This window comes from Procambarus clarkii, chromosome 63, assembly GCF_040958095.1.
Source record: "Procambarus clarkii isolate CNS0578487 chromosome 63, FALCON_Pclarkii_2.0, whole genome shotgun sequence".
Classification (NCBI taxonomy): Eukaryota; Metazoa; Arthropoda; class Malacostraca; order Decapoda; family Cambaridae; genus Procambarus; species Procambarus clarkii.
In genome coordinates, this window is record NC_091212.1 from 11,049,944 (window position 1) to 11,062,936 (window position 12,993).

General features: G+C 52.0%; 1 protein-coding gene across 14 annotated transcripts in view; it reads right to left on the reverse strand.

The window, feature by feature from the left end:
- LOC123769529 (uncharacterized) overlaps positions 1-12,993 on the reverse strand; it is a 193,761-nt gene that overhangs the window by 37,968 nt on the left and 142,800 nt on the right. The gene's annotated exons all lie outside the window — the stretch shown is intronic.

Consider the following 12,993-nt stretch of genomic DNA (forward strand, 5'->3'; position numbering starts at 1 on the left):
GTTTCCTAAGGGATATACCATGGGACACAGACCTCAGAGCTAAGTCTGTACAAGACATGATGGACTATGTCACCCAAAAGTGTCAGGAGGCAGTAAACAGGTTTATCCCGGCTCGAAAGGAAAAATCCGAGAAGCAAAAGAAGAATCCATAGTTTAATAGGAGATGTATGGAAGTAAAGGAACTGAACAGAAGGGCGTGGAGGAACTTCCGAAATAACAGAACACCAGAAAGTAGAGACATACCAAAGGACCGGGAATGAGTATGTTAGTGTGAGAAGAAAAGCTGAGAAAGGGTATGAAAATGATATAGCTAATAAAGCCAAGACCGAACTAAAGCTACTCCACAGTCACATCAGGAGGAAAACAACAGTGAAGGAGCAGGTGATGAAACTTAGATCAGGCGAGGACAGGTATACAGAGAATGACAAAGAGGTGTGTGAAGAACTCAACAAGAGGTTCCAGGAGGTCTTCACAACAGAACGAGGTGAGGTCACTGTGCTAGGAGAGGTGGCAGTAAACCAGGCGGCCTTGGAAGGGTTCGAAATTTGCATGAGATGAGGTCAAGAGGCACCTGTTGGATCTGGACGTGAGTAAGGCTGTTGGACCAGACGGAATCTCACCATGGGTAATGAAAGAGTGTGCAGGAGCACTTTGCTTGCCACTCTCTATAGTATATAGTAGGTCACTGGAGAGGGGAGACCTACCAGAAATATGGAAGACGGCGAATGTGGTCCCAATATACAAAAAGGGTGACAGACAAGAGGCACTGAACTACAGGCCAGTGTCCTTAACTTGTATACCATGCAAGGTGATGGAGAAGATCGTGAGAAAAAACCTAGTAACACATCTGGAGAGAAGAGACTTCGTGACAACCCATCAACATGGGTTCAGGGAGGGTAAATCTTGCCTTACAGGCTTAATAGAATTCTACGATCAGGTGACAAAGATTAAGCAAGAAAGAGAAGGCTCGGCGGCCTGCATTTTCTTGGACTGTCGGAAAGCCATTGACACAGTACCCAATAAGAGGCTGGTACAGAAGCTGGAGAAACAGGCAGGAATAACTGGTAGGGCGCTCCTGTGGATAAGGGAGTACCTAAACAATAGGAAGCAGAGAGTTACAATGAGGGGTGAGACCTCAGATTGGCGTGAAGTCACCAGTGGAGTCCCACAGGGCTCTGTACTCGGAGCTATCCTGTTTCTGATATACGTAAATGATCTCCCAGAAGGTATAGACTCAATCCTCTCAATGTTTGCTGACGACGCCAAAATTATGAGAAGGATTAAGACAAAGGAGGACAGCTTGAGGCTTCAAGAAGACCTGGACAAGCTGCAGAAATGGTCGAACAAATGGTTGTTAGAGTTTAACCCAAGCAAATGTAATGTAATGAAGATAGGTGTAGGGAGCAGAAGGCCAGATACAAGGTATCATTTGGGAGATGAAATTCTTCAAGAGTCAGAGAGAGAGAGAAAGACCTGGGGGTTGATATCATGCCAGATCTGTCCCCCTGAAGCACATAGCAAGAGGATAACATCAGCGGTATATGCCAGGTTGGCTAACATAAGAACGGCCTTTAAAAACTTCAGTAAGGAATCATTCAGAACTTTGTATACCACATATGTCAGACCAATCCTGGAGTATGCAGCTCCAGCATGGAGCCCATATCTAGTCAAGCATAAGACTAAACTGGGAAAGGTTCAAAGGTTTGCCACCAGACTAGTACCCGAGCTGAGAGGTATGAGCTACGAGGAGAGACTATGGGAATTAAACCTCACTTCGTTAGAAGACAGAAGAGTTAGGGGGGACATGATCATCACATACAAGATTCTCAGAGGAATTGACAGGGTAGATAAAGACAGACTATTTAACACAAGGGGCACACTCACTAGGGTACACAGGTGGAAATTGAGTGCCCAAATGAACCATAGAGATGTTAGAAAAAACTTTTTTAGTGTCAGAGAGTGGACAAATGGAATGCATTAGGCAGTGATGTGGTGGAGGCCGACTCCATACACAGTTTCAAGTGTAGATATGATAGAGCCCAATAGGCTCAGGAACCTGTACATCAGTTGATTGATAGTTGAGAGGCAGGACCAAAGAGCCAGAGCTCAACCCCCGTAAGCACAGCTAGGTGAGCACACAAAATACACCCCCACCCCCCCACGTGACAGGGGGTGGGGGTGGGGTGGGGGGGGGGAGAGTGTAGGCTTATAGCTCACCAAGACTGAACACAGCTGGTGGGAGGCTTATAGGCCGCCATCTGGAGGGCGCCAGCCACCCTCCCACACACCTGCTTCCTCTCTCCAACACTGTCCTCCGCGTCCCTCCAACACTGTCCTCCGGGTCCCTCCAACACTGTCCTCCGGGTCCCTCCAACACTGTCCTCCGGGTCCCTCCAACACTGTCCTCCGCGTCCCTCCAACACTGTCCTCCGCGTCCCTCCAACACTGTCCTCCGCGTCCCTCCAACACTGTCCTCCGGGTCCCTCCAACACTGTCCTCCGGGTCCCTCCAACACTGTCCTCCGGGTCCCTCCAACACTGTCCTCCGGGTCCCTCCAACACTGTCCTCCGGGTCCCTCCAACACTGTCCTCCGGGTCCCTCCAACACTGTCCTCCGGGTCCCTCCAACACTGTCCTCCGGGTCCCTCCAACACTGTCCTCCGGGTCCCTCCAACACTGTCCTCCGGGTCCCTCCAACACTGTCCTCCGGGTCCCTCCAACACTGTCCTCCGGGTCCCTCCAACACTGTCCTCCGGGTCCCTCCAACACTGTCCTCCGGGTCCCTCCAACACTGTCCTCCGGGTCCCTCCAACACTGTCCTCCGGGTCCCTCCAACACTGTCCTCCGGGTCCCTCCAACACTGTCCTCCGGGTCCCTCCAACACTGTCCTCCGGGTCCCTCCAACACTGTCCTCCGGGTCCCTCCAACACTGTCCTCCGGGTCCCTCCAACACTGTCCTCCGGGTCCCTCCAACACTGTCCTCCGGGTCCCTCCAACACTGTCCTCCGGGTCCCTCCAACACTGTCCTCCGGGTCCCTCCAACACTGTCCTCCGGGTCCCTCCAACACTGTCCTCCGGGTCCCTCCAACACTGTCCTCCGGGTCCCTCCAACACTGTCCTCCGGGTCCCTCCAACACTACCCTCCGGGTCCCTCCAACACTACCCTCCGGGTCCCTCCAACACTACCCTCCGGGTCCCTCCAACACTACCCTCCGGGTCCCTCCAACACTACCCTCCGCGTCCCTCCAACACTACCCTCCGCGTCCCTCCAACACTGTCCTCCGCGTCCCTCCAACACTGTCCTCCGGGTCCCTCCAACACTGTCCTCCGGGTCCCTCCAACACTGTCCTCTGGGTCCCTCCAACACTACCCTCCGGGTCCCTCCAACACTACCCTCCGGGTCCCTCCAACACTACCCTCCGCGTCCCTCCAACACTACCCTCCGCGTCCCTCCAACACTACCCTCCGCGTCCCTCCAACACTGTCCTCCGGGTCCCTCCAACACTGTCCTCCGGGTCCCTCCAACACTACCCTCCGGGTCCCTCCAACACTACCCTCCGCGTCCCTCCAACACTACCCTCCGTGTCCCTCCAACACTTTTCACCCTTTCTCCTCCCCAGAACGCCCAACCACTTGGGGTGGACGGTAGAGCGACGGTCTCGCTTCATGCAGGTCGGCGTTCAATCCCCGACCGTCCACCAAGTGGTTGGGCACCATTCCTTTTCCCCCGTCCCATCCCAAATCCTTATCCTGACCCCCTTCCCAGTGCTATATAGTCGTAATGGCTTGGCGCTTTCCCAGAGACATAGTTCAAAGAGAACTTTATGAACACTTCCACATGCTTTCTGATCAACCAGGCTGTGACTCGTACGTCAGTCTACGAGCAGCGGCGCCTAACAGCCTGACTGACCAGACTAGGAGGCCTGGTCAGAGACCGGAGCCGCATAGATAACGATCCTTGGAGTGGACGATATAGAGCTTCGCTTCTTGCAGGGTCGGAGTTCGATACCCCGTTGGTCCAAGTGGTTGAGCATCGCTCTTTCACCCCGTCCTCATAACCCAGCGCCTATCCTGGAACAATGGGAGGACCTTTGGCAAACTGCAGGCTTCCTGCCCCCATGGAGACCACTAGACCGATGTAAATTCAGGTCAATAGAAAACGGAATTTTCAAAAATATAAATTATTATATGATAAGGTAATCTTATAGGAAGAAAAATCAAGGCAACAGGTACGGAAGATAAGGTGCAATAAAGTAATAATAGGAATAAGAAAGGGATCGTAAGAGAAAACAAGAGAAAGATATATATAAGATAAAAGCGTAAGCTTCGAACCCAGGAAGCGAGTGAAGCACCTTCCCATAAAACTTCAAACACAATCAGCTGACAACCTACAGTAAACTCTTTTGAAATTTTAAAAGCAACGGCCGAATAAATCAGGGCTGTGTTTGAGGCACGAGTTGCCCGTTGACCGGCCCAGGAGCCCTGCCAGGGGCCTATATAGCCTCGCCTGGGAGCCGCTATATCTATCCTAACTATAAGGAAAAAGGGCAAGATGATGGGTTCCTTCCGGAGCGGCGTATTGGAAAACTGTTCCCACCAAACTTTTCTCAGCGCTGGGGGGCGGGGGTAGGGGGGGGGGTTATAAGGGGGTAGGGGGGCCACGTTCCCTGCCGCCTGGCAGTTCTGGAAGACGAGGGGGGGCAGTTCTGGAAGACGAGGGAGGGGGGGGGACAGCTCCAGCAGACGAGGGAGGGGGGGGGGACAGCTCCGGCAGACGAGGGAGGGGGGGGACAGCTCCGGCAGACGAGGGAGGGGGGGGGACAGCTCCGGCAGACGAGGGAGGGAGGGGGGGTCAGCTCCGGCAGACGAGGGAGGGGGGGGGGGGAGCTCCGGCAGACGAGGGAGGGAGGGGGGTCAGCTCCGGCAGACGAGGGAGGGGGGGGGGACAGCTCCGGCAGACGAGGGAGGGGGGGGGACAGCTCCGGCAGACGAGGGAGGGGAGGGGACAGCTCCGGCAGACGAGGGAGGGAGGGGGGTCAGCTCCAGCAGACGAGGGAGGGGAGGGGGACAGCTCCAGCAGACGAGGTACAGCAACAACAGACTGAACAAAGAACCGAGACATAGATAAGCAATACAGAAGAACAAAAAATGTTGAATGAATAACTCAGGAGATAATGAGACCCGGGAGGAAGGGAAGGTGGAGGTGGAGGTAACAGGTAAGGTGTTAACAACGCACCACCCACCTGTGGATACCACCCCCCACCTCAGGCTACACCTACACTACTCCATACCACCCAAACACGCACGGAGGTTATAAGGCCACACAGCTGACACAGGTATCAACACCCACACACTATACACCCAGCCAGAGGCGTGTAGCACAAGCCCTACACGCTAAACACTCTCCTCAACACTTCCACCACAGTGTACACACTGTGAACTCTAAATTACACTGCAGACATTTACTAAACATGCACCAACACCCTGTATACATACACCAACCACCCTAATACATGCGTATTATTAGTATGTTAGTCTACCACACCCTAGGAGGTTATCTTGAGATGATTTCGGGGCTTTAGTGTCCCCGCGGCCCGGTCCTCGACCAGGCCTCCACCCCCAGGAAGCAGTCCGTGACAGCTGACTAACACCCAGGTACCTATTTTACTGCTAGGTAACAGGGGGCATAGGGTGAAAGAAACTCTGCCCATTGTTTCTCGCCGGCGCCCGGGATCGAACCCGGGACCACAGGATCACAAGTCCAGCGTGCTGTCCGCTCGGTCGACGGGAGTACTCAACACGAATTATAACTTTTAGCCATTTGTCTTGAGCCTAAACGACCCAACTGCCAAGGGCTACCTTTGTGAGGCAAGAGAGTGGTATCCCACACTCGACCCTCAAGCGGGAGTGTCCAATACCGCAGCCAAAGACCACTCGCCCATATTGTCACTCTGACAACCAATTGGTGAGCATCAATAAGGCCACACGAACCACTCAGAGCCATCCACGTGTTAGACCCACTTTGACGGAGGCCATGACCTCTGGAGACACCAGAGCAAGCACAACCGTAGCGGGAGATCCCCTGCATCCCCCCCCACACCCCGTCTCGGTCACCCCCACAACCCCCAACACGGCCCCCCACACCCCCTACCAGCAGCCAATCCCCCCCCCCATCCCCTCAGCCACACTCATAAAGACACGTATATCAAAGTTCTCCACTTCTTTCCCTGGAGACGAAGGTAATTACTCTGCTAATTCTGACTGGCACGAGTGATTGGCCCTGGCTGGTAGTAAGGAGTGGCCCTGGCTGGCACGAGTGATTGGCCCTGGCTGGTAGTAAGGAGTGGCCCTGGCTGGCACGAGTGATTGGCCCTGGCTGGTAGTAAGGAGTGGCCCTGGCTGGCACGAGTGATTGGCCCTGGCTGGTAGTAAGGAGTGGCCCTGGCTGGCACGAGTGATTGGCCCTGGCTGGTAGTAAGGAGTGGCCCTGGCTGGTAGTAAGGAGTGGCCCTGGCTGGCACTAGGGAGTGGCCCTGGCTGGTAGTAAGGAGTGGCCCTGGCTGGCACTAGGGAGTGGCCCTGGCTGGCACTAGGGAGTGGCCCTGGCTGGCACTAGGGATTGGCCCTGGCTGGCACTAGGTAGTGGCCCTGGCTGGCACTAGGTAGTGGCCCTGGCTGGCACTAGGTAGTGGCCCTGGCTGGCACTAGGTAGTGGCCCTGGCTGGCACTAGGGAGTGGCCCTGGCTGACAGTAGAGTCCCACATCACAGTAGCAAAAGTACCAACGTTCGCCAACTCAGACCCATTCAAATCTCTCAACAATAACATTTCCTATCTGCAGATGGTTGTGTCTCCAGGTGTACAGACGGGTGAGGTGCGCCAAGCTCTCAGATGATGAGCATCCTTCTATATTCATCTCTACAATGATGAGTAACAGGAGAGGGTTAGTTAATCCGATTATTTCTTTGTTTCTTCAAGAGGTATTATCAGTCTCTCGGGAACAATTTCTATAGTACTAACGTAACTCAAATTTTCAAGCATATCATCGACATCTTTGGCTGTGATATTTTGTTTGTTTGTGACCTGAAAGGATAGTGATGATAGTTATTGACAAGTGTTGAGAACACAGTCTTGCTGAACCTGGATAACACCTTATCGTGCACACAGATCAGACACCTGGCAATGAACCTTTGCAACAAAGAGTGCTTTGTGCAACATCCATCTGAGCACAAATAGTGCAGCGGTAAAGCAAACGCTCGAAGGTCGTGGAGCGCCCCGTCAGCGGGGCCCCGAGTCATGTAGGAATACTAGGGAACGACGCTGCAAATGGAGCTGAACAAATTGCAACTAAAATGACGAATAGCACAGATTAAAGCAACCAAAGTGGCCATAACACACCACCTGCAATTGCAGGATCTGCAGGATCTATCTTGAGGTTATCTTGAGATGATTTCGGACCTTAGCGTCCCCGCGGCCCGGTCCTCCTTTTTGTTACACATTCCCCAGGAAGCAGCACATAGCAGCTAACTCCCAGGTACCTATTTACTGCTAGGTGAACAGGCGCATCAGGGTAAAAGAAACTCTTGCCTATTTGTTTCCGCCTTCACCGGGGGATCGAACCCGGAACCTCACGACTACGAATCCGGAGCGCTATCCACTCAGCTGTCAGGCCCCCCTTAAGGTACAAGAACTCCCACCAATTGTAGAAGAACAGGTGAATATAACCAGAGAACACTCTGAACACGACTCTTCAATGTTCACCAAACATATACACAACATATTGCTTGAACAAACGTGAACGTGTTCAAGCATCAATCACACCAGAGCCTGCAGGAAGTGCCGGAATTAGCACCAAATGTGCCAGTCCCGACAATTACGGCCACATGTCCAATACAATCGTGATTGTACTTGAGGTTATCTTGAGATGATTTCGGGGCTTTTAGTGACCCCGCGGCCCGGTCCTCGACCAGGCCTCTACCCCCAGGAAGCAGCCCGTGACAGCTGACTAACACCCAGGTACCTATTTTACTGCTAGGTAACAGGGGCATAGGGTGACAGAAACTCTGCCCATTGTTTCTCGCCGGCGCCTGGGACGGTACTGGCTATGTGGGCCTGTGGGACGCCCCAAGCAACAGTCCTTTAGATCAAGTTATGACGAGAGGAGCCTGACCTCAGGCTCGGGAGTAAAAAGCTCTTTGCTTCCATGGCCAGTGGGCACCACGGTGGAGGGCAGGAATGGTGGTGATGGTGGTGGTGATGGTGATGGAGGCTCCTGTCACCATCACTTATTACCTGCCACCACCAACACCCTCCTTCATCCCCACCAAGAGCTAGTTAAGCAGGACGTCTTAATGGCCTCCTGTAATGACTGGTTCTGGGATGGTACTTGATCCTGTAACTGTCTCTCAAGGTTATCTTGATCCACAGATGTGCAATACCCCCACTCCCACACACCCCAACACACCCCACACACCCCCAACACCCCTACATCATCCCCCACACTGATCACTTCCCATGATGAGGACGGGCTGGTGTTGATGAGGACGGGCTGGTGGTGATGAGGACGGGCTGGTGTTGATGAGGACGGGCTGGTGGTGATGAGGACGGGCTGGTGGTGATGAGGACGGGCTGGTGGTGATGAGGACGGGCTGGTGGTGATGAGGACGGGCTGGTGTTGATGAGGACGGGCTGGTGTTGATGAGGACGGGCTGGTGGTGATGAGGACGGGCTGGTGGTGATGAGGACGGGCTGGTGTTGATGAGGACGGGCTGGTGGTGATGAGGACGGGCTGGTGGTGATGAGGACGGGCTGGTGTTGATGAGGACGGGCTGGTGGTGATGAGGACGGGCTGGTGTTGATGAGGACGGGCCAAAATGCTTCTGTCAAAACCCCAGGATTCGTTTTCGAATCACAATCGGCAATGCCAGAGTTCGATTCCCGGCCGAGACCGAAGTGGTTGGGCACGTTCCCTTTCACGCAATGGCTTTGTTCACCTAGCAATTAATCCTGGGGAGGGTCAGTAGTTCCACCTTTTAAGGGGGACATCGACTCAAGACTAAAGTATATATATATACACTGGCTTCCTGTCCCCCGTCAAATGAATTATCATTAGTATATTGTCAATGAAACAACATGTATATACATCGAAAAATAACGACTCTAAACAGCAGGAAAAAACAGCGGACTAGTTAAAAAAAAAAAAAAAGGTTCACTCCCATATTGAGACAAACCCTGGAAACACAAACCGAAACTGTCTCTATTTTCCGCTTGTTACAACTTGTAATAAAGTTGTTACAGCTTGGCTTAACGTGTTTATGACGTATTAGAACGTTGTTACAACTTGCTATATTGGTTGTTATAACTGGTTAGGAGGTGTTAAAACTTGTTCGAACGTTGTACCAACGTCGTAGTTTCGGTGTGTGTTTGGCGGGAAGATAATGTTGACGTCCGTGCATCCATCATGCAATATTGACAGTCAGCCTTGCAAGACGAGGCGGGGACTCATGTTGGAGAACACAGACCTCCCTTCTCAACCACAATGAATGCCAGACCCCCATCACGAGGGAGCACCACCACCACGGGAGGGAGAAGCACTCGAGTTACGAGAACAGCTCAGAGGTAATTTAAAAATGACCTCTTCAAAGACTAAGGAACAACCAAAGCTGTTTTATAGTCACATAAGGGGAAAAAAGTCCATGTTCCCAGATTGAGGAAATAAGGGGGAGGGGGGAGCTCTCACAGAGAGTGATAATGAGGTATGTGAGGAACTCTAATGAAAGATTTCATGAGGTGTTTACATCATAACCCGAGTGAGGGGGAGACTGGACTCCCTCACTATCATGTGAGGGGACACATACACGCCAGAAGGCACCAAGCTGTAGCTCACAGCTCGTCTTGTCATTCCCACTGCTGATCTCCACTGGCCACGACTGGTCCTAGAAACAACGTCCAGCTAATGGAGGCTTAAGCTGCGAAGCGGCCACTGTGGTCTTCCTGCCCAACTCTAATACTTGAGGCTGTGGCTCCCGACATCTCCTCACTTGCACGGCAACTTGCAAAATCTGTTCTGATTTTGTTCTAAAAAAAGGCAATACGGCGTGTTCCCGCCTGCCTGGGAAGCACCATTCAGGAGCTGTCCAGCGATCACGTGATCTCACATCACTACTCCATTGGCTAATCTCACTACTCCCATGCAGCCAATTATCTTGTCCCTCCACATCCGGGGAATCTAGCGTCGCTGCATCGCTTACATTTTGGCGCGAACTCTGGCGCGAACTTACCGCCAGGAGACGGTAACAATTGGATGGTGTCAAGTCTTTCTCATTCCTAAACAAGCTTGGCGGCTGGACTACGGAGCATTTGACCAGTGTTCATGAGGCCGGACAGATGGAGGATATGACAGGTAAAGCTGGTGAGTGAAGCGAGGTGTGAGGTGAACACCAGAGGGAACACGGCCACTGTGAAACAAGCGAGAGTTGAACAATTGGGTGGAACCAGTAAGAGTGGCAAGTGTGAACCAATTTGATGGAACAAGCAATTGGAACAACTGAATAGAAGACTTGAGTGGAACAGTTGAGTGTGGCGCGGGCTGGGAGGAAGGGTACCGTGTTGACGTCAAGCAGCAGCAGCAGCTGGAGCAGGAGCAGCAGCAGCAGCAGCTGGAGCAGCAGTAGCAGGAGCAGCAGCAGGAGCAGCAGCAGGAGCAGCAGCAGGAGCAGCAGCAGCAGGTGGTGCTGACCAAGAGCGCTTCGCCGGGAATTAAAGATGATAGTACAGCATACTGAAGGTGCTGCTGCAGCGCTGTCTACACCAGCAGGTGGTGAAACTTGCCTTCTCTTACACACACACACACACACACACACACACACACACACACACACACACACACACACGCACACGCACACGCACACGCACACGCACGCACACGCACACGCACACACACAAGACCAATCCTGGAGTATGCGGCCCCAGCATGGAGCCCGTACCTTGTCAAGCACAAGACGAAGCTGGAAAAAGTCCAAAGGTATGCCGCTAGACTAGTCCCAGAACTAAGAGGCATGAGTTACGAGGAAAGGCTGCGGGAAATGCACATTACGACACTGGAAGACAGAAGAGTAAGGGGAGACATGATCCCAACCTACAAAATCCTCAGGGGAATCGACCGAGTAAACAAGGATAAACTATTCAACACTAGTGGTACGCGAACAAGGGGACACAGGTGGAAACTGAGTACCCACATGAGCCACAGGGATGTTATAAAGAACTTTTTCAGTGTCAGAGTAGTTAATGGATGGAATGCATTAGGCAGTGATGTGGTGGAGGCTGACTCCATACACAGTTTCAAGTGTAGATATGATAGAGCCCAGTAGGCTCAGGAACCTGTACACCTGTTGATTGACAGTTGAGAGGCGGGACCAAAGAGCCAGAGCTCAACCCCCGCAAGCACAACTAGGTGAGTAGACACGGTAGTAGTATATTCAGGCGGGGACAGTAAAATACAGAAATGGATTTAAAATTTTGTCAAAAAGAATGCAAAAAGTAACAGTCGATCAAATAAAAAGTCAAGCCAAGCGCAGTGAAAAGCTCTGTACCCCAGGGCACAGTCCTGGCACCACTGCTCTGTACCCCAGAGCACAGTCCTTGCACCACTGCTCTGTACCCCAGAGCACAGTCCTTGCACCACTGCTCTGTACCCCAGAGCACAGTCCTTGCACCACTGCCTTTTCTCATTCTCACATCAGATACATACAAAAACACTTGTCACAACTTCGTGTCATCCCTTTCCAGATGACAACATAAAATCATCCTGAAAATTACGTCTGTAGAAGACTGACAAAGAACTACCAGCCCAAATTAATGAAGACTTCTATTGGGCGACGGAAAAAAACATGATGTTTAACAGCGATAAGTTCCAGGTATTTAAGTATGGCCAAAATTTAAAAATTAAACGAAATACAGAGTTCAAAACACCATCGGATCTTCTGGTAGAAGGAAAGCAACACGTAAAAGATGTTAACACTACTCAAATCGCTGGTACTGTTCTGTCTTGAGTTCTGCCTGGAACTCACTTCCCCCTTCAGAGCAAGAGAGAGAGATTTCTGAATTAAGAGGGGATACAGAGAACATATACGGCACGCATCGACGCGATGAAACACTTAAATTATTGGGACCGTCTCAAAGTTCTCAATATGTACTCTTTGGAAAGGAGACGAGGAGAGGTATCAAATAATATATACATGGAAGATACTGGAAAGTGGATACTTCCATAGGAGCCGGTCGGCCGAGCGGACAGCACGCTGGACTTGTGATCCTGTGGACCTGGGTTCGATCCCAGGCGCCGGCGAGAAACAATGAAGGAAGAAACTCTGCCCGCTCGAAACAGCGAGCGGGCAGAGGTTTCTTTCACCCTATGCTCCTGTTACCTAGCAGTAAAATAGGTACCTGGGTGTTAGTCAGCTGTCACGGGCTGCTTCCTGGGGGTGGAGGCCTGGTCGAGGACCGGGCCGCGGGGACACTAAAAGCCCCGAAATCATCTCAAGATAACCTCAAGATAGTGGAAGGCCAAGTCCCAAATTTGCACAGTAAAATAACAACATACTGGAATGAAAAATATAGGGAAGGAAATGCAGAATCAAACCGGAAACTAACAGAGGTGCCATAGTTACAGAGGTCATCGGCTGTTCATTAGTAAGCATTAGAAATATTGTCAGTCCAATTAGATAGGTTTCTGCAAGAAGTGCCGGACCCACCGGGTTGTAGTGGATATGTGAGCCTGCGGGCCGCTCCAAGCAATACCCTGTTGGACCAAGTTATGATAAATCAAGCCTGGCTCCAGGCTGAGCTTGAGGAGTATAAGAAGTGCAGGTCAACCCATGCATGGCTTTATGAGATCACTATAGGAAGGCTGTATCCATGTTGACCCCACTGTACACGTGTACCCCACCCTACACATGTGGACCCCACCCTACACACGTGGACCCCACCCTACACACGTG